At 47.4% G+C, this 23,552-nt stretch overlaps 1 protein-coding gene across 4 annotated transcripts in view; it reads right to left on the bottom strand.

Moving 5' to 3' along the window:
• Nin (ninein) overlaps positions 1 to 1,057 on the bottom strand; it is a 99,364-nt gene extending 98,307 nt beyond the window's left edge. For all 4 annotated transcript variants that reach the window (XM_040742989.1, XM_040742992.1, XM_040742990.1 and 1 more), the window contains exon 1: positions 1,011 to 1,057. The gene's annotated coding sequence lies outside the window, so the exon portion shown is untranslated. The remainder of the gene's footprint in view (positions 1 to 1,010) is intronic.
• Between the last annotated feature and the right edge of the window lie 22,495 nt (positions 1,058 to 23,552).

Below are 23,552 nucleotides of genomic sequence, written 5' to 3'. Positions count from 1 at the left end.
AGAGCAAGCTACACTGATGCCACCAAAGCATTTCCCTGTGGTTTGTTAGGTCTCGGGAAGCATGCAAATAGATAGATTTATACCAGCATGACATATCTGAGAGAACTCAACTGAGAACAGTTCGTGGGCCCAGGAGCCTAGTTCGGGTGTTATGATGAGCACCCTAAAAGCTCGCGTGGCAGCCCCCTAGACAACCACACAACCGGTTCTGTCGAGCTGCATGGAAAGCCTTCTCAAGACTTCTCAGCGCCTGGAGAGGGTCTGTCCCAGGTGAGGGACGGTGAGACCGTCTCATAATAGTTGCATGGAAACACGATCCGTGGCAGGGCACTATTCCAGCTCCCTTTCAATTGCACCTTCGCGGATCTGTCCGGGATGAGACTGGGAACATCTCCCCTTCCAGTCTCTCCCAATTTCACAGAGAGCTTTTAGCGGAGGCTGGTTTCCAAAAGTTGTCCTTTTCGGAGGCAGTGGGGATGGAACTGCAGTACAGACCCCGAGTCTCGACTTCTTCCCCCCCCCCCCATGCCCACTCCTCACTTCATTTCACACTCCTCTGCTCTGGCGACCAAGGTTTCAGAGCAACTGTCAAAATGCATTGTCGCCCTTTCCTGCTAGCTGCACCCAAAAGTCTCTACCTGCACTGATCCCACGCACCGTCTAAAATCTCCACTTTTAGGACTCCAAACAGCTCTGCGCTCGCGGGAGGCGCAGGCCGACACCCAGGGGCTCCCCGCGCGGGTTTCTGGATCTCGGAGCTGCCTGGGTGGCCTCGACCCACAGAACAAGAACCCTTTCTGCTCGCTCCGGGTCAGGCCCGCTGCTGGAGCGAGGCACAGTAACAGCTTTCAGCTCCGGAAGCCTCAGGTCTGGGAGGCGGAGGTGTGGCGGGAGGGCGGGCCAGCCCAGGTCCCTAGCAACCCGCGCGGCGTCCCTGCTCCACCTGCCCACCCGCGGGTCGCCGAGCTCACTCGCCAGATCGGTGGTCGGGCCCCGCCGGCCTCGCCTACCTTCCGTCGGCCTCTGGGGAGCGCCCGCGCCAGCCGCCTCCGGAGCTCTGCAAGGAAAGGGCGCTTTGTTAGGGCCCCGCGAGCGCCGCGACACCGAGCAGCCCCCGCCGCCGATCCGGGCACGCGTCCTTCCAGAGGACGCGACTAGGGACCCTCGCGGGCGTCATTTCCATATGTAAGGGGCCAGCGCTCACAAAAGCACGCCGGCTCATCCCCCGCCCTCGCCGTCGCCGCGGCCCCTCCCCCTTCCCCGCCGCCACCCGCGGGCGACAGCGCCCCTCCCGGGCCGCCACCGCGTGCTGGACCGGGATCTGCGGGTCTGCACGGCGCGGGACGCTCGGGGTCCCCAAGCAGGCGGCGCGTGGGCAGCCAAGGCCTCGAGCTGTCCCAGGTCGCTCGACCCCCGGCGATCCCCAGCTTGTCGCTCACCGCGTCCCGGGGCTCAGGCGCCCCGCTCCACAGCACAGACCATGACCACGGGGCTCTCGGGCTCCGCCGGGCGACACGGACGGCCGCGCCCAGCGCGCTCGCTCGCTCCCGGTTCAGTCGCCGCCACCAGGAGATCGGACCGCCGGGGAGGAAGAGCCCGGCCGCGCAGGGAGGAGTCAAGGGGACGCCGGCCAGGGCGCGGCTCCTCCTCCCGCCGCTGCCGAGGGAGGAGCGGGTGGCGGTTGTGAGCCCGCGGATGCGAGCCCCCGCGTAAGAGATTTGAACTTGGGAACGTCCTGGCTCTGCGTGCGGGTTCAGCACCACAAGGTCGCCTTGGCGCACCAGCTGGCACTGCCCCCACGAGGTCCCTTGCCTGCCGCCTCCTTTTCCTCTCAAAGGCATTCGCTAGCACCTGGTGACTTGGCACAGGACCCACAAACTCTCTGAAGAGAGAAGACCCCAGCCTGATAGACCTAAACTGGAAGTTCGGGTACCGCTATAATCTGCAGGCGACCCTGGATTTCCCAGCCCCACGGAGTCCTTTGAAGGTCCTGGGAAAGGGTTCCAAAGAGCAAAGGGCCCTGGAGAGCGCTGAACCCTCTGGACCTCCGACACTTCTAGATATATTTGTGACTGCCTCTCATCCTTAGAGGTGCCCTGGCCCTTTTATAACCTTCTGAGAATGCAGTCAATCCTTTGTTACAGTCGCAGAACAGAAAGTCCTTGGAGTTGGTGGTCCTTGGGCCATCGAGGTTACTGGGCTGGGCCCGGCCCCGGCTGCAGCTTTTTCCCATGCCAGTTCCGTAGGCACCCTCAAAAGTTCTACCTTATCTAGGTTTTCTCCTCTCATCCCTATACTTCTTAACACAATCAGCCGAACAGGATCACAAAGCCAGGCTATGGAGTGAGCTATAGGCCAGAGGCAATGCCTCCTTGGGACCTAAGAATGGCCCTCATGGCGTTATTACACCCACAATTATTTCTGAAAGAAGACAAATTCTAGGTGACAGAATGGAAACTGGCAAGTTCAGGCTTCTGGAAACTGATGTGACCTGTTCCCCATGACAAGCACCCTGAGGAGGTAGACACCACAGCATTTTAAAAGCCAGAAAGAAGACTCGAAGTCCTAAGGGGCTAGACTCCAGAGCGTTTTCAAAGAAGGCAACTGAAGTCCAGGAACTCCGGGCTTCACACAGAAAGCCCTTCGCAGACCTAGGATTCAGAAGAACATCACATATGCTGCAAAACTGCCTAGAACTTAATGCTCACAACCCAACACTGTGAAACTGGTGAGATTTTAGTGGGGGCCCCAGCTGACCAAAGCCTAGTTCCTTATTTTCTGCTTGTATTGTGCTACAGTTCTGAGAAAACTTAATGAAGCATTTGGAAGCTTTTTTTCTATGATTCCTTACATGAATCCACAGTTATCTCAAAATTCAGGAAACACATATAACAAAGCCAGTTATCTAAAAAGAAAAAAATAATCCAGAACTTTCTCCAACACAGCATCTGGGGCAATAAGGAGCATTTCATGCCCCCTTCTTCCCCTTTTAGCACACAGAAACTTACAAACTGTAAACACAGCTATTCTGTTAGTCGACACCATTCATCAGACCACAAACAAGGATACTTACGGAGGCGTCGTGAACAAGAGTGATGCTCCCTGGACACTCATGCAGCCTCAGGGGGAAGGGTGGGGAGAAAGCTTCCTTGTTCTGCACAGTCTCTGCCACGGCAGATCCCTTATGCTGGTTACCTTTCCACAAGCCCTTTAACCACCCAGAATCCTTGAGAACGAGATAGTGCCTTAGTTCAAAGCAGTGATCCTTGGGGCTGGAGATCTTGGAGGCAGTATTCACTGCTTGTGGAGGAAGCCCAGACTGCTAAGGATGGTGTAATTAGAAAAACACAAGACTGGTTTTTTGAAAGGATGGGATGGGGTGGAGTTAGGGCTGGGATTACCTCCAGCCTTGCCACAGAGGAGGGAACTGCCTGGAACCAGGCAGTTGCTGCTGGGGGGTACAGGGTTGCTGGGAGCATATGAGAAGCAGATTCTTTAACACCCTGTGCCTGTATGTTAGGTCACACAGGGCGGGTGACTAGTCTTAGTCCAGACAAAAGACCAAAGGCTTCCTTTAGAACCAGCCTATCACTTGGCAGAAATAGCCTTCTTTCTTTTTTTCTTTTTTTTTTTTTTTGGTTTTTCGAGACAGGGTTTCTCTGTAGGTTTGGAGACTGTGCTGGAACTCTCTTTGAAGACCAGGCTGGCCTCAAACTCACCGAGATCTGCCTGCCTCTGCCTCCTGAGTGCTGGGATTAATGGTGTGCACCACAACTGCCCAGCTAAACATCAACCTTGTTTTGTATTGTTTTGTTTGTTTTTCGAGATAGGGTTTCTCTGTGTATCTTTGTAGACCAGGCCGGCCTTGAACTCACAGAGATCCACCTGCCTCTCCCTCCCAAGCCCTGGGACTAAAGGTGTGTGCAACACCACCACCACCTTTTTTTTTTTAATTTAACTTTTTGTTGTTTTGTTTTTGTTTTTCGAGACAAGGTTTCTCCGTGTAGCTTTGGAGCCTGTTCGGGAACTCACTCTGTAGACCAGGCTGGTCTCGAACTCATAGAGATCCGCCTGTCTCTGCCTCCCAAGTGCTGGAATTAAAGGCATGTGCCACCATGCCCAGCTTAACTTTATTTTTTATATGCACTGGTGTGAGGCTGTTGGATCCCCTAGAGCTGGAGTTGAGAGCTTTCATGTGGGTGCTGGGAACTGAACTCAGGTACTCTAGAAGGGCAATCAGTGCTCTTAACCACTAAACCATCTCTCCAGCCCAATACTTTTGATTCTACTTTACATATTAAAAAAAAAAGGAAAAGAAATGTCAACATTTACCTGGAGGTAATATCCATTACAAGCTAAATTTCACCTTTTATTTGTTGTAGCTTTTTTTTTTTTTTTTTTTTTTTGGTTTTTCGAGACAGGGTTTCTCTGTATTGTTTTGGAGGCTGTCCTGGAACTCACTCTGTAGACCAGGCTGGCCTCGAACTCACAGAGATCTGCCTGCCTCTGCCTCCCGAGTGCTGGGATTAAAGGCGTGCGCCACCAACGCCCGGCTTATTTGTTGTAGCTTATCTGCTTTTGATTTTCATTCTCGTTTTATAGAAGCTTGTTACTGGAGCCTGGAACCTTGAAGTATTTGTGCATGTTGTTTGAGGTTTGTTTTCCACTACATTCTACAGTACTGGACTGGAGTTGTAAGGGATTTAAAACTTTCAAAAGTATGCCACTCTCTTCCTTCCCAAAGAAACTTTTTTTCTTTTTCTTTTTTTTCTTTTTTTCGAGACAGGGTTACTCTGTGGCTTTGGAGGCACAGCAGGAATGGGCCCTTGAACTTGGGTCTTTCAAGTTTGAGCATTTAGGTCTATTCCGGATACTTGACACTCACACTCACACGGAAAGGGTGATGTGTTCTCATGGTGGCTCTGGGCTGGTTCTCGTTCTGGGAACCATCCTGTTCCGTAGGTCTGGAATCTAGAAATGATCTACTGCTCTAAAGTGCCAAAGATGGTCACTGCAGCTTCATTCAAAGAAGGAAATGGAATTTTAATTTAAAAAGCAGTGATGTTCCTTTTATAAGCACTTGATCAATGTGATGTGAAATCTTCCCTTATAATAAAAGATCTTTGAAGAGAAAGCAATGTTTTTTTTTTTTTAGTTTTTGTACAAGAATTGGGGACCCACTTAAAACAGCTCTGTCCAATAGAAATAAATGTAAGTCACATGTGTAGCTCAAGCTTTTCCCGATGGCCACATTTTAAAAGGTAAACACATTAAAATTATTGTTTGACATGTTTAACCCATTATGCCCCCCAAATATTGTCTTTTCAATACTTGCTCACTATTAAAACCAATGAGGTAGTTCTTCATTTGTGTTTGTGTAATTCTTTGGCTCCTGTTGTGCATTTTTGCTTGTCGCCTATCTCTTTTCATACTAGCCATATAGACTGATGGCCGCTGCTGTGCGGAAGATGGCAAAGTGGATGTGTCTGACCCCAACCCTGGGCCTGTTCCCATAGCATTTGCTTCCCAGGACTGTTTATGGATGGCCCAAATGGTTACCCTAAAAGAATGCAAGTTGTCAAAGTCATAGTGTCATCATTTAAGGCTTGCCACCTTCTAAGCTCCTCACCTCTCTAATAAGCTACATTTGTTTAATTTTATTTTATGTTCGTTGGTATGAGAGTGTCAGATCCCCTGGAACTGGAGCTGTCATGTGGGTGCTGAGAATTGAGCCCAGGTCCTTTGGAAGAGCAGCCAGTAGTCTTAACCACTGAGCCATCTCTCCAGTTCCCCCTGAAAGTGCTTTTTAAGCTAAGATTTCAGGAGGAAGGAGCCCACTGTATAGTATTTTAGTACCTAGAAACAACTAGAAAGCTGCTTAAGTTTGCCTTACTTGTTCTTAGAATCTGCAGGGAGCCCAGAAGAGAAGACCAGGGACCAAGAAGGCAGTGATATCTGTGAAATGCTGGTCTGCCAAGGAAATATGGGAGGGTGCTTGGGCCTCCTCCATCCTCCATCCTGCTCACATCAGCCCCTGCCAGCATCCTGAGGACCCATATTGCTTCCCATGATTAATCTCAAAGGCCTTGAAATAACTATGCGATCTTTCCTTTTACTCTCTCACCAGTCCAAATCTGAAATGCAGGGGGAAATGACCTTATGAAAGGAATAAAATGAGATCAATGACAGGAGATTGTTGCTCCCGGTGATAAGGACAGTGGGAAGTAATCGAAATAATGGAGGCCACTTTGCACGGACCGATGAAGGTGCAATCAGATAGATGTGTCGTTACAGAAAGCAACATGGAAACCTTTGATTTGCATTTCGTTTTTCGACTGGGACAGAAATGGTGTGGCTCTGCACACCCAAGTTCTAAGGTTAAAGGGGTGTTCATCTTTATGGTAGTGAGCTCTGTGAGTCATGTTCAATTTACATGAAGTTCTGTCTCAGAGGCTGCTGTATTAGAGCCAAAGCTGAGGTACCCAGATGCCATATCCAAGCTCTAATGGGAACACACTTTGACTGGTTCCTGACTGTTCAGTATCCTTTCTCCCTCACCGTGAAGCCTATCTCTGGGTCTCCTGAAGTGCAAACAAATAAGGCCGAAGGAAAGAGACCAACCGAGAGGAAGAGTGGTGTCTGCTGGCCCACATTCAAGAACAGTGTGTGTGTGTGTGTGTGTGTGTTTGTGTGTTTGTGTGTGTATGTGAATGTGTGTATGTGTGGTATGTGTGTGTGGTATGTGGTGTGTGTATGTGTGTGAATGTGTGTATATGTGTGGTATGTGGTATGTGTGTGTGTGTGAGTGTGTGTATGTGTGGTATGTGTGAGTGGTGTGTGTATGTGTAGTATGTATGTATGGTGTGTGTGGTATATGCATGTGTGGTATGTGTGGTATGTGTGTGTGGTGTGTGTATGTGTGTGAGTGTGTGTATGTGGTATATGTGTGTGAGTGTGTGTGTGTGGTATATGTGTGTCATGTATGTGTGGTATGTGTGTGTGGTGTGTGTATGTGTGTGAGCGTGTGTATGTGGTATATGTGTGTCATGTATGTGTATGTGTGGTATGTATGAGTATATGTGTGTGTGTATGTGTGTGAGTGTGTGTGGTATATGTGTGTCATGTATGTGTGGTATGTGTGAGTATATGTGTGGGATGTGTGAGTATATGTGTGTGTGCGCACGCGTGTGCATGTGCAATGGTGTGCCTGTGGAGGTCAGAGGATAGCCTTGGGTGATGGTCCTCACCTTTCACCTGGTTTAAGGCAGGTCTGTCTGACAGTCTGTGTGACAGGTAGGTATGCTGGGTTACTCCCATTTGTCCCTCTACATCCTTTCTCTGCCCTTCTCCGCCTCTTCTGTGCCCCAGGAGGACATCCTTTATGAATGTGAGCAGATTCCCCCCAAATCTGGAATCCTATTAGCTTTGGCAGGTGGGGTCACTGGCAAATGTTAAAGGGAAGCAGGGGTACCCAGCTCCCTCCCCATAGGGTCCCCAGAGGTCAGCTGCAGAGACCAGCTCTTGTCACACAGCTGTCTTTACACAGCTCTGTCACCAGCTCTCAAAGCCATGCTGTCTTCTTGCCAAGGATGCCCAGGGTCCATAATGGTTGTTAATGACCCCTATGACCAGCTTCTAGGATTGCATTTACCTGGCTTCTCTGCCTCTACAAGTGCCATTGCAAACAGACATCCCATTATTAACTGGCCTGTAAATGCCCAGTTAGGATTTCATCTTTGTATATGTGTAAGTACATGTTCACATGTATGAGCATATAAATGTACACACGTATGTGAATGTAAATCCAAAAATCAATCTCAGGCAACTTCCTCAGCTGCTCCCTAACTTGTATTTGGAGACAGGGTCTCTCTCTCTGAGCCTGCAACTCATCGATTCTGCTTGGTTTCCTGGCCAGTGAGAGGTAGGATCCTCCTTCATTGCCTGCCCCCACCCCATGCTTTTTATATGGGTGCTGAGGACCTGAACTTGGGTCTTCATGCTTGCATAGCAAGCCTCTCATAACTGACCCATCTCCCCAGCTGCCTTTTGAGATCAGGATTGATGAAGTAGGAGTGCACACCCCCTTGCTCTAGAGATCATGGCCCTCTGGGTAATAGTGTGGGACTCCCAGAATTGTTCCACTGTCTAGAATCATCTCAATAGTCTCAGGGGTGAGACTTTGTACTTGAATTTTATTAAGGGTAATTAGTGTGTGCGTCAAAAAGAAAGGGACAAGGGATTGAGGCATATGGGGTGGAGCAAGCCGGAGGGAGGGAGAAGGCATTACATAAGGGTGTTATCTCAGGCAAAGTACCAGCCTTAACCTCACATTGGCAGAGGTTCTGAGGCAGAAATTCACCTCAGCGTTGGCTCTGAATTAAGTCAGCGGAGTATGACTTTCACTCTCCCACATCAGTAAGCCACTGGCAGTTAGCACCTCAAGGTTGCAGCAAACTTCCAGAAGCTTCCAGTTATTTCTAAAGAGGTAAAATCCCAATAGTTGTCTTTTGAGGACAGTTGCAAGAACCAGCTGAAAGTCCTGGTGCAGATGTGGACACGAAGAACCCACAGAAGAGATGCGAGGTCCCCCGTGGCTTGATGGTATTTAAGGAGGGGAGACACATCTACGATCTACTGGCCCCAGGTGGTGCCGTAGTTGGGGAGGGAAGAGCTATCTCTGAAGCTTCGGGGACAATCTCCGCCAAAGCACTGCTTATGAACTCAATGGCCTTTGCTTTCCGTGGACCCAGTCAGCCTCAGGGAGCATCAGCTGAGATCCATAGTGCACTCAGAAGCAAAGGCATCTTTGTGGGAATCTTGGCCACAGTGCCAATAGTAGCTCTGAGGTGCATGTGCATGTGGCTGCTGGGGGTTGGGGGAGTCTCAACACTTGCCATTTTCCTCTGAGGCTTCTTACACTTGGAAATTTGTCATAGAAGCTTTTCTCATCTGCAGTTCAAACACTTTTCAGCAGGAATTTAGCTGAAGTTGAAATCACCATCTGGCATCTCAGATTGAACCAGGTTCCTTGCGTGCCAAGAACTCCTTCTCTTGGCAATGATGCTGACTGTGATCTTTCAGAAATGAGTCTCGGGCTGGCATCTTGACTGAACAGAGCAAGCAGCCTGTCTTGGAATTTTGGAAGAGATATGCTGAGCGAGTTGCTGTACCAGGAAGAGAAGTTGGATCTCTAATTCTGAAACTCCATAAACCATGAGTTTTATAACTAAGCTAATACCACTGGGGTGAGAGGAAGGGGCCTCTGCAAAATGATCAGAAGCCACAGATCACTGTGTGGAGAGTTTTTGACTCCAGTTATTCAGCGCTATGTAAGTCCTGACCAACTGCAAGAGTATGATAGTCTGACTGTGGGAGGGATGACTAAGAAGCAGCCTTTGCTCCCCCATGCCTCAGCATCCACACTAAGCACACTGGGAAGCCATGGCTTCCAGGCAGAGTACAGCAATGCCCATGGCTGATGTTGCCCTGAGGCCGTTTTACCAGCAATTCCAACATGTTTCTGCTTCCAGAGGCCTGCATCTGCCACTCTCTTTCAGAGGACACCTATGGGCCAATGCGCACCTAGATAAGAACAGGAAGTGCTGGTTGGGGAGGGGCAATTGGGTTCTCCCTTGGGGCTTGGAGTTAAATTCTTTCTCTTGCTTAGCCTCTTTCCTTCCTCATGCCTCCTACACTCACTTGCAGGCCTCTTCTGGGAGCATTCCCATTCCCCCACATGCCCTCCTCTCAGAATGGGATTCTAGGAACCCTGACCTAAGACAGGAACACAGATTTGAATAAGATCAGAAGTGAGTAATTCAGCAGGGCAGTGGTGGCGCACGCCTTTAATCCCAGCACTCGGGAGGCAGAGGCAGGCGGATCTCTGTGAGTTCTAGGCCAGCCTGGTCTACAGAGGGAGTGCCAGGACAGCATCCAAAACAATACAGAGAAACCCTGTCTTGAAAAAAACAAAAACAAGCAAGAAACAGAATCAACAGCAGAAAATCTGAACGTCCCTCACAAATGAAAACAGACCAGCGAAAGTGCAGTTTACAGTTCTCCCATTTCACCATGGTATTGCTTTCGTCCGCAGCAGTCTACACAGTCTGAAGACTGGATCTATTCTCTTAAATCTATTGGAACAGTCCTGGGGAGCGGAGTCCTGTGATAATGGTACGGAAAGCAGTGCTTTTCATGTCCATAGCCTATTATCTGTCTAATGTACCATGCGGCTTGCAAAGAGGATGCTGGAGCAACGGTCCCATCAAGTGACCGTGGCCATTTTCTGGCCCGCCATTACTGCCATTCATTTACGAATGACCTTGAGTTGCTTTTAAGAAAATAAATCAATATGCCCAAGAAGAAATCAGCATCCCTTCATTACAATGACATTTCAAACTGTACACAATTAGAAGAAAAAGCCAAGTCAAAGGAAAAAAAAAAACATTTTCTGTAATTTTCTGTGAGAAACATTGTTTCCAAACCCAAGCCACTTAAAGGCCAGCAGAGAGGCTCTTTGTTGGGTTACAATGTTACATTTCAACTTTGCTCTATGAGAACTTCTAGGTCTCAAAAACTCTGACAGGTCCTCCTATCTTAAATGACACTTAGTTGCAGAAACAAAGTTGCTCCTGCATACTGCAGAGGAAGAGGAGGTGGGGGCAAAAAACATAGCATTAGGTTCTTCCTTCTTCCCTTGTCTCTCTGTTCCTCCCTTGCTCACTAAGTGCTGGGAGCAACTGTGCTAGGAGTTAGAGACACCAGCCGGAACTAAGGGACACAAGTGTGGGTGGCACGCTGTGTAACACAAGCGCGTAAAAGGAACCTGATATCCGCTGCTCTCCAAGCCTGCTCTCCTTCACCTTCGTGTGTCTAAACTCTATCAGGCTCACCAGTGCTAAGCACACCCGTAAGGCTGCCTACACTGGTGTGTCTTGCTAACTATGTGTCCGTTTAGTCAAATGATTTTACTTTTGTATGCTCTGGGTCTAGCAAACAGATATCAACACATGCCTTCCAGGCTCCTGGTTTATGAGAGCTAATTTCCCCGGAACTTACAATAGGCTCTGTGTATAGAGTGAACAACTGGCCTCGGCTATTACTATTTCCCATCATGCAGAGGAATAAAAACATGAACCGGCCTAAATTTTCAGCCCTAGAGGCGGAGACAGGCAGATAAGGACAATAAAGAGCCAACAGATCACCAATATTTAGGTATAATGGAGGGGGTCACCTCAAAGGGAGTGGTGAATTCTTTTGGTCAATGCTTTTGAGATGGATGTAATATCAGCCCAGAGCAGTTTCTAATTTCCCTGACCCTTAGGTAAACGATCCTTCCTTATTAAATGCTGGCTTTGCTCTCTTTATTTGACCACAGTTAGTCCCCTGTGAATAACCTCGTAAGCACAAGCGAAAAGCTTTTGTGAAGGGACACTGCAGTTCCTCATTGTTTATACTCTCAACAAAGGACCTATCCAGAAGTGGTGAAAACAGGTTATATTTTCCTATTGTCCGTGTTCTCCTCCTATGCCTCCCTCTCTCGGTCTCCCTTCCCTCTCTCTCTTCCTCCTCCCCTGTCCCCCTCCCTTTCTTCTTGAGACCGCTTTCCTAGCTCAAACTCTCTGTGTAGCCTAGGCTGGTCTTGAGCTCTCAATCCTCCCGTAGAAGAGCCTAGTGTTAGTATCACAGGCATGTGCACAGTTCAGTGCCCTATTGCCTATAGAAGCCAGAACTGCTACCAGGTGTGGCAGTTCAAACCTGTACTCCAGCACTCGGGAGGTGGAGGTATGAGGGTATCAGGCTGGGCTATTTAGTGACACCCTGGCTCAATAAAGCCAAGAGTCTGAGTATATGTAGCAGGCACAACACTGTAGGCTTAATCTGCAAAAAAGACATGAAACCAGAACAGAAAGATGGGGACTATTTGTACAGATAGGGAAAATACTTCTCTCATGCTGGAAGATGGCCTTACTCGCGTACCAGTGACTGTCTCAGCCATGGGTGTATAACTTAATTCTGGCCTGGGGGCCCAAAGGAAAGTAAGCTGGGACTCTGGGAAACACTGATATAACCCACTAATATAGCCATGGGGGATGGGAGCCTTCTATTATTCTTTGAATGTTGTGGAATATTTGGATGCCCATGGGATATCTGGCCATGAATGAGATATCGCTGACAGCCTAAGTCATCAAAGTAGATTACTGAACATATCTTTAAGACACTGAGCTCTCTAGCTTGGACTTCAGCTGCCTCTGGACTTCCTGCCGAAGAAGAAAAACAAAACAAACAAACAAAAAGAAACAACTTTTACTGTTTACAATGCCATTAGACAAGTTTCTATTTCCTGTCGATTTCTTGTCCTGGTGGCTTATCTTATTATTTCCCCACATGTGGGGCACTTCCCTTCAGGAAGTGTGGATGTACTTACAAACCCAGGCATGACCACATGACGTTTTTGACCAATGAAATACGAGTTGCATGATAGACATTTCCAGGCAAAAACTTTTAAGAGATAACGTGTGGTTTGTGCCACTCCATTCCTTCTGTTCCTATGTCTAAGGAGCCGTTAGAGGCACCAGCCTGGTTCCTCAGAGCCATAAGGAAGAGGGCATTCCCATCTCCTCCATGGATTTGGCAAGAACATAGGCAAGCGGTGACAGTTATTTCAAACACTGAAATGTAGTCTTTGGTGTTATTACCACAGAGGAATCTAGTCTATTTTGCCTGGTAGATGTCTTAAACTCTGTGATGTGTAACATTACAAAGCCCAATCAAAAACTCGAGATGCGCTGGGCGTTGGTGGCGCACGCCTTTAATCCCAGCACTCGGGAGGCAGAGGCAGGCGGATCTCTGTGAGTTCGAGGCCAGCCTGGTCTACAAAGTGAGTTCCAGGACAGCCTCCAAAGCTACAGAGAAACCCTGTCTCGAAAAACCAAAAAAAAAAAAAAAAAAAAAAAAAACTCGAGATGCAGAACTCTGACTCACTAGCTGGGCGAGTGTGGTAGATCACTGTCCCCTGAGCATGACAGCCATTACCTTCAGCATAGCAGCTGTGACTGCTTGCAGGAACCCTCGAGATGAGGCCTGTTGACTGTAGACATTCTCCCACAGAAGAGGCAAGGGATGGGGAAAGTCACTGCACCCTCAACCTCTCAGACGGCCGTGTGTTACTTTGTCCTAATTACACAGGACCTCCTTGTATCTGAAGATGCTGGGGTTTATAGACTTTAAAAGGCTAACTGAAGTGGGAACTCCATCTACACATCTCTAGGGAAATTATCATCCAGGCTGGCAATGAGACTTTTTGGTGGTATAGCTACTTTGGGGTCACCCATGCTCTTATAAGTGACCTCTCAGCCATGCTCTGTAAATAAGACTGTTGTTTTCTCAAGTTGTATTTTTTTTTCTGAGACAGGGTTTCTCTGTGTAGCTTTGGAGCATTTCCTGGTGCTCTCTCTGTAGACCAGGCTGGCCTTGAACTCACAGAGATGCACCTGCCTCTGCCTCCCGAGTGCTGGGATTAAAGGCGTGCACCACCAATGACCAGCTTCAAGTTGTATTTTTATAGCATCAAACTTTAGTTTGTTCTTGTTGCTCTGATCCGAGGAGGGAGACATCTGCTGACCTCTTCCTGGGGGGAAAGTTCTTATGACAGTAGGAAACTATGGGGAGGGGGGACCTGCTAATAACTGGGCACTTACTGTTGAGGGCACTGCTCACATCGCACACCTACTGTGACCAGTGAGTGAGCCTTGGAACAGGCAGGCATCTAATCCAAGCAAAGCTGTGGAGAGTCCTCGGTTCAATGCATTATTCAGAGTAAATTAACCACAAGTCATTAAATGTCTCTTTAGCACGTGACACTCACCTTGTCACATTGTCCACCAAGTTTTTTGAATGACCTTGCTGTGCACTCCCTAGCAACCTGCTCCCAGCCAGGGAGGTTGGCAATGGCTCCGTGGTCCACTGGCCGATGTTTTACTGTGAGTGTGATGTGTTGGCTGTATGAACAGGAAAATGATGCTGAGCAGGCACGTTTACATAGCACTCCCTCCTCAGCAGGCCCATTCCCAGCGCTTTGTATACAGGGGTTGCCTTTTCCCTCACTTGAGAGGCAGACAGCTAAAATATGGTGACACTTAGATTCCATCTCAGCTTTCAGAGATGTGTCCTGCCGGGGACACTTAGCTTAGGGGTGGGGCTGTTCCTAGAGTGGTTCTTGATGCAGAAGTTCTGGAGAAGCAGGGCACAGAGGCTGAGAGCCCAGGGAATGCCATCTCACTTTAATTCTCTGGGTGTGATTTTTACAGTCTGCAAAATGTGTCCACATACTGATGTTTTTCCACCATAAGCCAGTGCTGAGGACAGCCTTGTTCTCTGGTGTTGTGAAATTGAAGCCAAAGAGTCATATGCAGACTCTAGGATTGAACAGGCCCCGGTAATCATCCTTCCAATATTCCTGGGACTGCTGCATGTAACAGACCTCTTTGTTGGGACCGTTAGCTCCCATTATTGATTATGAAAGTTCGGCCTATCACTTAGGCTTGTTCCTTATATCTTAAACGAACCCATTTCCATTAATTTTCTTCCTGCCTTGTGCCACATTGCCCATACTGCTTGTTCTGTGTCTCCGGTGTCTCCTCCTTGTTCTTCCCAGCATCCTCTGTGCCCGGAAATCCTGCCTAGATTGGCCACTCAGCTTTTTATTAAACCGATGAGTATGACGCAGCTTCACAGTGGACTAAAAGATTATTCCGCAACAGCTGCACACCTGCAGAGGACACAGGCATCTCGGCCATGTGACGTGCCGTGCACACGGTGGAGCTCTTGACAAATTTGCAGCGTGGGAGAGAGTGCCCTGTCTAGGACAGGATAGCTGGAGAACGGGCACTGGAAGAATGGACTTGGTGTCTCAGTCCACCATTTGGACTAAGTGTGATTTAAGAGGGTTAGAGGCATTTTTCTGAGGCACAAAATGGGTTGGCAGCTATATGAGCAGAGAAATGGAGCAAGGGTTTGGACTAAAATTGCTTTGGAAAAGAGAGAATGGGGGATGGCGGATGAAATAATTTTCCAACCAGTCCTGTGGGCTGTTTCATCAAAATGTATTTCAAGTCAGAATATCTCTCCATTGCCAACACTTGCCTGAGGCCAGCATTGTGTCCCTCTTAGACTCTGCTGTTGGTTTATTCATCCATTTCACTGATTCCGTTCTTGGTCCTGTACATTCATGGAAGAAATGAACCTTCTCTATCTTCATATTCATCACAGAAAACTTCTCGTCACCAACAAGCTCTGTAATACCTGCTGGGTGTCCTATCACTTACTTCAATGCTAACAATAATGTGTCAGCACATACCCCACACTCAATGCTCCGTCCTTAAGATCAGCCTCCACTTCAGACACCAATTACACACAACTCTGTCTCATGTGACTAAACCAGAGGGCTCATAGAACTCTGGGGACTGTGTACAAGTGCAGATTTGTGAAAGGGCATGTTCTCTGCCTGTTCTATATGACTCAGGTGCTTATGGAGGTCACCACACAGTCATGATTGATGATAAATCCCATGACCAGCCCCTCTCTGCTTCTTAGGGTGTAAGACTGGGGCTGAAAATCCCAAGCTCCTAATCATGGTTTTGTGTTTCTGTTGACTAGCTTCTACCTAGGTGCCTACTTAGTCACTTCATTACAACACAGGATGCCTCCCTGCATGCAGCAAAGGCTAAGGGGTTTGGTGTGCTGCTTCAGAAACAGGGGGCAAGGGCTAAATATGAGATCCGAGGCTGCTCCAGGAGTCCATCTCTCAGAATTACAAAAGTGCATTGGTTCATGTGGACTGTCGAAAGAATCTAAAATCACCTGTGAAATGGCCCCTGGGAATGCCTATGGAGGATTGTCTTGAATGTGTTAATCGAGGTCAGAAGTCCCTCTGTGGGAGGCACCATTCCCCAGCTTGGATCCTGGACTGTGTAAGGGGGGGGGGAGCTGAGTGGCAGTGTGCAGTTATTGTCCTCTGCACCTGAGCTGTAATCCACAATGCTCTTTCTTAGGTTGCTTTGGTTGGGGTATTTTATCACAACCTTTGGGACTGGTTTGCAGGAAGAATGTGTAAGAGTTTGGAACTTTAGGTTAGAAAACCCCTGGATGCTGTAGGGAGAGCTTAATCGGCCATTCTGGGGTGGGGTGTGGCAGAGATTAGAAGACAAAATGCGGAGAGAAGCATGGATGATGGGTACTTGCCTCATGTGGTTCTGTCAGGAACCAGGCTACAGCCCATTCATGGTCCAGGAATCTGATTTTGTTCTACCCATGTCCAGAGAACCCCGGTGAAATCAAATGTAAAGAAAACAGACTAGCCTGACAGAAGATAGGTGTAGAGCTTCCACAGGGAGAGTAGAGACAGCAATTATTGAAGAGATTAGCACTGGTGAAGAGAAACCTGAGTCAACAGGGAAGGTACCCCTGGGGCAGACCTCACCCACCAAAAGTTCCAACTTGTGAAGGTGCAAATTTGCTTGAAAGTAGAAATTCTGAATGAGAATACAGCTGGAGGGGCGGGATTCCCTTGCCCCCCAAAAGTAAACATCTAGGAGAACGTTTCTCCAGGGTCAGCACATAGAAACGGATGCGACTTTTGTCCGAAAGGGCCAGGCTCTGCTCTGAGTTTGGAAAAAACTTGGCGCTGGGAGATTTTGTTTTGTTTTGTTTCGTTTTGTTTTGAGACAGGATTACTCTGTATAACAGCTCTGGCTGTCCTGGAATTAGCTCTGTAGACCATGCTGGCCTTGAACTCACAAAGATCCACCTACCTCTGTCTCCCAAGTGCTGGGATTAAGGCGTGTGCCACCAATGCCTGGCTACCAACACCGCCTACAACACAAAGACCCTGCTTTTCACTATATAACCAGGCCCAGCTTAACTTCCTGGGTGACGATTCTCACTACACCAGCCCACTTTCTCCGGCTCTCTGGTCCTACTGGCCTCTTTGGTTTTTTGTTGTTTGGGTTTGTTTTTTTAAGACAGGGCTTCCCTGTGTAGTCCTGGCTGTCCTAGAATTCCCTCTGTACACCAGGTTGGCCTCACATTCAGAGGTCCACCTGCCTCTGCCTCCTGAGTGATGGGACTGAAAGTGTGCGCCACCACCTCCCCTGTCCCTACTGGCCTTTGTACTGGGTGAACACCAGGCTCTCATGGGTATGCTGGAAGTTTTGGGCAAGAAGGGCCTTTGGGAGTCTCCTCTCCATGCAGTCCTCACAGCTCTGATCTTCACCTAATTTTCACCTAAATACCACCTTCCCCAGTTCCCTGACCTTGACCCCAGGCTTCCTGCCACCCACTTCCTGGTCACTGTCACTTCAAGTAGCAAATTTCATTGTACTTGTCAAAATCTGGAAGTGTCTTGTTTGTTCACTGACTGAGCTGTGGTTTAAAGCCAATGTCCCTAGCTGCCTTTGCTGGGCCTCATTTCTCTTTCCTGTTGTACCTAGCACCGAGATGAGCTCCCGATCAAGGAGAATCCATAATTAAGAAAGAGTAGAAATGTCTATTTAATTTCCTCCAGTAACATACTTCATATCATTTATTTATTTATATGTTCTAGCGGGAGAGTAAAGAGGAGAAAATATTAATTTTATTTACATTTTGTCAAACATTGGTGTATGCTTTGGATGATAACGGGCAAACAGTGATATTTGAGCATACTTTTATAAGGCTAATTCACCCCTTAAGAAGCTGAAATTACATGTGGCTCAGAATAAATTAGCTTCACACAGAAAATTATTTAAAAAGTCAAGAGTCACTGTTGATAGGTTCCTTCTTTTTGTTTGTTGTGTAGATTTTTGTTTTTTTGTTTTTGGTTTCTCTGTATAACAACCCTGGATAGCTTTCTATTTTCAAACATGATTAAAGATAAACTTTGAATATTATAAAATATAAAATATAAACTGTAATGTTTCTATAGTGTATAATAGTGAGAATAGAGAATAAAATGTCAAAATCTTTTTCATGGATGACTTTGAAATATTTAATGGTATGAGATGTTTCACTGGAGTCCAATAATATATTAACGTTGAAGTTGAATATTGATTACACTTGCCTATTTGTTTTAGTTCTGGATTCAATTCAACATTTTTATACTTAGAGATTCATAATGGAAAGCCTTCTGGGGTATAATCACTTTCAAGTCTACATGTGACTAAATTTGATCACATTTGCTGATTGTGTAAAATGCCCTTCCTGAGAAATAAATATTAATTCGGGCTGCTTTGGAAACAAGAGCCCTCAGGGCACCTCATCTTCCTTCCATTTTTAGACCCTGCAGTGGGATGCTTTAACACTTGGGTGGAAGTGTTTTTTAAGAGAGCCCATGAATATTTGGAAGAGATTTTATTTTTAATATCCCAGATTGCATCCTCTGCATTCGGTTGGCTTTGTTTCGGGGGCTCCATCTGTCTCAGAGATGCGGAAATGGAAAGGGCAAAATGGCTTCTGTCGATTTCAAAAACGTCTAAAAATCAATTCACATTCAGGATCTAGGGCTCAGATTCCTTTGCTTCTGATTTCCAAACACTGCCCAGGTGCCTGTCAACCTGCCGAAGCAGCTGCATTGGCTCCAGCAGGCTTCGCCCGCCTCCAAAGCAGGGGAGGGGTTACTACTTAATCCCCTCCTGGTTTTAGCCCTTCAGGTGAAACCCACAGATGAGTTCTTTCCTTGCAAATTTCCTTAAAGGAGAGTATAATCCGTTCATCTGCAGGCTACAGTTCGCCTGGGATTTCTGATACCTTTCTCCAGACTGCACACTAAATGCTGTTTTTCTCTCCCTGTCTCCTGTATTCCACAGTGGGAGAAACTGAAATCACACTCCTCACTGCACCCTATTCCAAGCTCTTGTTGTCCTTCCTTTTAAGCTGCCAGACAATACCCAGGAGAGGTATTTGTTGATTATATTTGCAACTGGATCACTTCATAGATGGGGGTATCTGGGAGAGCTAAGTGCTGTTTCCCACTCTTCCATTGTTTAATGTTTATGTATTTACTGAGTATTTTGTAGCCTTCTAAAGACGAAAGATCTTTTAGAATGAGAATGAATGTACCACAGAAGAGGGGGGATAGTGACGCTTCAGTATTATCTCAAAAGAGATTCTAGTCTAGACCGTGTGTGTGGTGTGTGTGTGTGTGTGTGTGTGTGTGTGTGTGTGTGTGTGTGTGTGTGTGTGATAGTGCACATATGGGTGTAAGGGGCAAATCGCAGGAGTTGGTTTTCTTTTTTCACCATGGATTCAGGAGATTGAACTCAGGTAGGTTTGTATGGCAAGAGCTTTTACCTACTAAGTCATCTTGCCTGCCCTGTTGTGGTTTTGTTTTGAAATTCTATGTAGCCTAGACTTATTGTGAGCTGCAATCCTCCTGTGTCCACCTCCCAGGTACTGAGATTGCAAGCTGTATGTTTGTTATGGTTTTAATAGGAGATACCCTCAATAGTGTGTTGGATGCTTGGCCCTCACCTGGCAGTGCTGTCTGAGGAGGTGCTGGGAACTTCGGGAGGTAAGGCCTAGCTGGAGGAGAGAGGTCACAAGGACTTCTCCTCTGAGAGTTAAGCTCAGTCCTTGGTCCCTGTTTTTTCTCTGGTATGATGATGTGAATCTCTCACCACACTGTTGCTACCATGGTAAAGGAAATCTCCAAAACGACGAGCCAAATCACCCTTTTCCCCTTGGCCTTTTCTTTTTTTAAATTTTTCTATTTGATCACAAAAAGGTAAGTGGTAGAAACAGGAAATTGGTACTGATGGCGCTTGTTGCTGTGACCCTCTGGCCATGTGGTTCAGAAGCTTATGGGGCTGGGTTTCAGAAGAGTTTGGAAAAGTCGGAGTTCTAGTTATTCTAACGAAGCCTGGAACACCATGCTGAAGCCCCAGAACACCGTGAACAGTGAAGCTCTAGAACACTGTGAACAGTGAAGTTCTAGAACACCGTGAACAGTGAAGCCCTAGAACACTATGTGTAGTGAAGCTCTAGAACACTGTGAACAGTGAAGCCCTAGAACACCATGAACAGTGAAGCTCTAGAACACTGTGACCAGTGAAGCTCTAGAACACTGTGTGTAGTGAAGTTCTAGAACACTGTGACCAGAGAAGCTCTAGAACACTGTGAACAGTGAAGCCCTAGAACACCGTGAACAGTGAAGCTCTAGAACACTGTGTGTAGTGAAGCTCTAGAACACAGTGTGTAGTGAAGTTCTAGAACACTGTGACCAGAGAAGCTCTAGAACATTGTGAACAGTGAAGCCCTAGAACACTGTGTATAGTAAAGCCCTAGAACACTGTGAACAGTGAAGCTCTAGAACACTATGTGTAGTGAAGCTCTAGAACACTGCGAACAGTGAAGCTCTAGAACACTGTGTGTAGTGAAGCTCTAGAATGCTGTGGACAGTGAAGCTCTAGAACGCTGTGAACAGTGAAGCCCTAGAACACTGTGTGTAGTGAAGTTCTAGAACACTGTGAGCAGTGGCCCTAGGATACTGTGTGTGGTGAAGCTCTAGAACACCTTGAGCGGTGAAGCCCTAGAACACTGTGAACAGAGAAGCCCTAGAACCCTGTAAGAATTAAACCTAGCTGGGCGGTGGTGCCGCACGCCTTTAGTCCCAGAACTCGGGAGGCAGAGGCAGGTGGATCTCTGTGAGTTTGAGGGCTGTTTCATAGAGAAACCCTGTCTTGAAAAAAATATCAATCAATAAATCAACAAAAAAGATATCAAAACCCAAACCAACACACACTATCACCACCACCAACAGCAATAACAATTTAAAATGTTTAGATGGGAACGAGGACTGACTTGGGAATTAGAGACCATTTGTACTAGATTGTGGCTAATAATTAGTCTACGTTTTGCCCATGTCTAAGACTATGAGAGGCTGAGTTTAAACAACATAACAGTGGAAGAAATTTTAAGTTTGTTCAGATTCAGGCTGGGGCATGGTTATTAGTGGCTGGCATTAACCAAGTTTACATTGAGAATAGACAACAAAATTGGAGCAGAAAGACTTAAAAACCTTGTAGATTATTAAAAAATGCTTAGGCCAAGGAAGCCATGGCTTCTGAAGAAAGTGGTGCCACTAAAAAGAAGCAAAGGGCTTCGTGTCATTCCAATGGGAAAGGTCCCTTGAGGGCATGTCAGAAATTGACCAGACCCCATCCATGGTATAAAAGGTATAAAAGAGTAAGATCACTTGAAAGACTGTCTTGAGAAGAAAATGCCTCTGGAGCACCTTGGACCCATAGAGATGCCTTGGAAGCTGTTTCCCCCCAGGATTCATTTCACTGTGCTCAGAGGTCGATACAGCTGTGATCCTCAGAGGCCCCGTTACTGCTCCAGCAGCTGCCAAACCTTGAGCATTGCCCATGTGTTGTTGGTTCTGCAGCCATGCAGAATGCCAACAATCATGAGCTAGTAGAGGCTTCCACTCAGACCTCAGAAGAAAGACTGAGGATCAGGCAATAAATGACATTGTCAGAATTCTTGCAGGTAGCCCCCAAAGGATGATGTGTGCAATCGTGAAGATGAAACTTGTGATGTGAGGGAGACCCCAGGATGTTAGAGACACCAAGGCCATGGAACACCTGCCCAGAAAAGTTATAGTCACCTAGTGACCCAAGAGGGAGGCCATGTGGGCTGCAACCTGTGAGAATGGAGAGGAGGGACTATCCAAGTTTGTTTGAGCTCACAACGTGCTGGATGCCATGCATAGAGCTGTAGGATTTTGTTTACAACCTTGCTTTGATGGGACACTTCTTCCTCTACTTGTCCCTTTTAGACTGAGGATGTTTGCTTGGTGTTGTTTTGTGTTAGAAGTACAACACTTTCTTTCTGAATTGCCAGGGCTTATAGCTAGGAGTTTGCCTTGAGTCTCGGAGATATTTTGCGTTATACTTTCTTTTTTCATTTTTTAAATTTAAATTAGAAACAAGCTTTCTTCACATGCTAATCCCAGCTCCCTCTCCCTCCCTTCCTCCCCTGACCCCCAGACCCCCCAGCCCCCTACCAAATCCCCACTCTGATCCCCAGGGAGGGTGAGGCCCTCCATGGGGGATCTCCAGAATCTGTCATTTCATCCAGGGCAGGGCCTAGGCCCTCCCCCAAGAGTCCAGGCTGAGAGAGCATCCCAAAGTCCATTTGTATGCCAAGGCTCCATAGATTGCCTAGGTCTCCTCACTGACACCCACATTCAGGGGTTCTGGATCAGTTCCATGTTGACTTATACTTTTAAGCAGTGCTCATACAGTTGATTTGGGGACTTTTGGAGATGGACTACAAGCATTTTGCATGGCAAGATGGTGATGAGTCTCCGGGGACCAGAGGCAGGATATTATGTTTTGAATGTGAGGTGTCATCTCTAGGCTTGTGTGTTAAACACTCAGTCCCCAGATGCTGGGGCTGCTTTAGGAGGTAATGGAAACATGACAGCCTAGAGGGGGTTGTCACCAGGAGCATGCCTGGCCCCCAGTCCTTGACTCTCATTCTCTCTGCATCCTGTCTGCCATGATTTCCCCTCCCTACCATGGTGGCCAGACACTCTGGAACCGTGAATGAAATGAACCTCCAATCCCTTGTTTACACCAGCTGGTCTATTGCAGCAATGAAAGAAAAGCTAGCTAACACAGTGTTTAATTGCAAATGATTTTCTAAACGGAGTCAAACCTCCATTTGGTGAAAGTGACAGCTCTTACCTGTATGACCCCAGGACCAAGGTGACCCGCTTTCAGCGGGTTTACCATTTTAGAATTATCATGAAGAAAGCATTTCTGACCAAAAGTGAGCTTCTGAGAAGGGGTAGTAAGGCTTTACAGTTTGCATTTTGAGCTGACAGACCTACGCATTAGAGCCTATGCCATACAATGTCAAATTTTCTCATTTCCCAGAGGCCCTCTTGGACTCCACTCACTTGCTCCCTGTGTCTCCTCTCCTGTGACAAGGCATTGTCAGTGACCAGAACTCCCTCACCTCCGAAGCCTTGAACTCTGAGATTCTACCCGCCCTGAGCTGCTTCTCCATCCCCTCCCCCACGCATCACCTTGCCGGGCTCCGGTCTTCCCAAGGTGCCATCCGTGCTTCTTGCCCAGAGCCCCAAATGCTCTCGCCTTGCAGGGCACTCTCATCATCAGAAACCGAGTCCTTGCCCCTTGGACTTTCCCAGTCTTGGACCCAGTCGTTGCTCTGATTTCTTTGGTCTGTTATACTACCGGGGAGGGCGGGGCATCATACAATCCTGCAGTTGGGTGCTAATTCACGTCTCGAGCCTCAAGTCTGCCTGAAAACTCTGAGTGTTCCCAGTGGCTCTGAACAGTGTCCCTGAGCTGACCCACGGGAGACCGTGAATCACCCCCCACGCTGTTTTAGCATGACCTACTCAGGAGTCCTTTTCTCCCGAGATGTCTGAGACAGACTCCACTGTTGTTTCTTCCCTTCTATTTTCACTTTCTTTTTCAGTGTCTTAAACAGATTACTTCCTGTGGGAAGCATGAAGGAGTTTAAGAAAACAAAGATTTACCACA

The sequence above is a fragment of the Mesocricetus auratus genome, unplaced genomic scaffold (assembly GCF_017639785.1).
Source record: "Mesocricetus auratus isolate SY011 unplaced genomic scaffold, BCM_Maur_2.0 Super-Scaffold_15014, whole genome shotgun sequence".
Taxonomy (NCBI): domain Eukaryota; kingdom Metazoa; phylum Chordata; class Mammalia; order Rodentia; family Cricetidae; genus Mesocricetus; species Mesocricetus auratus.
Note: the sequence above shows the minus strand (reverse complement) of the source record. Positions and strands in the feature narration are given on the sequence as shown.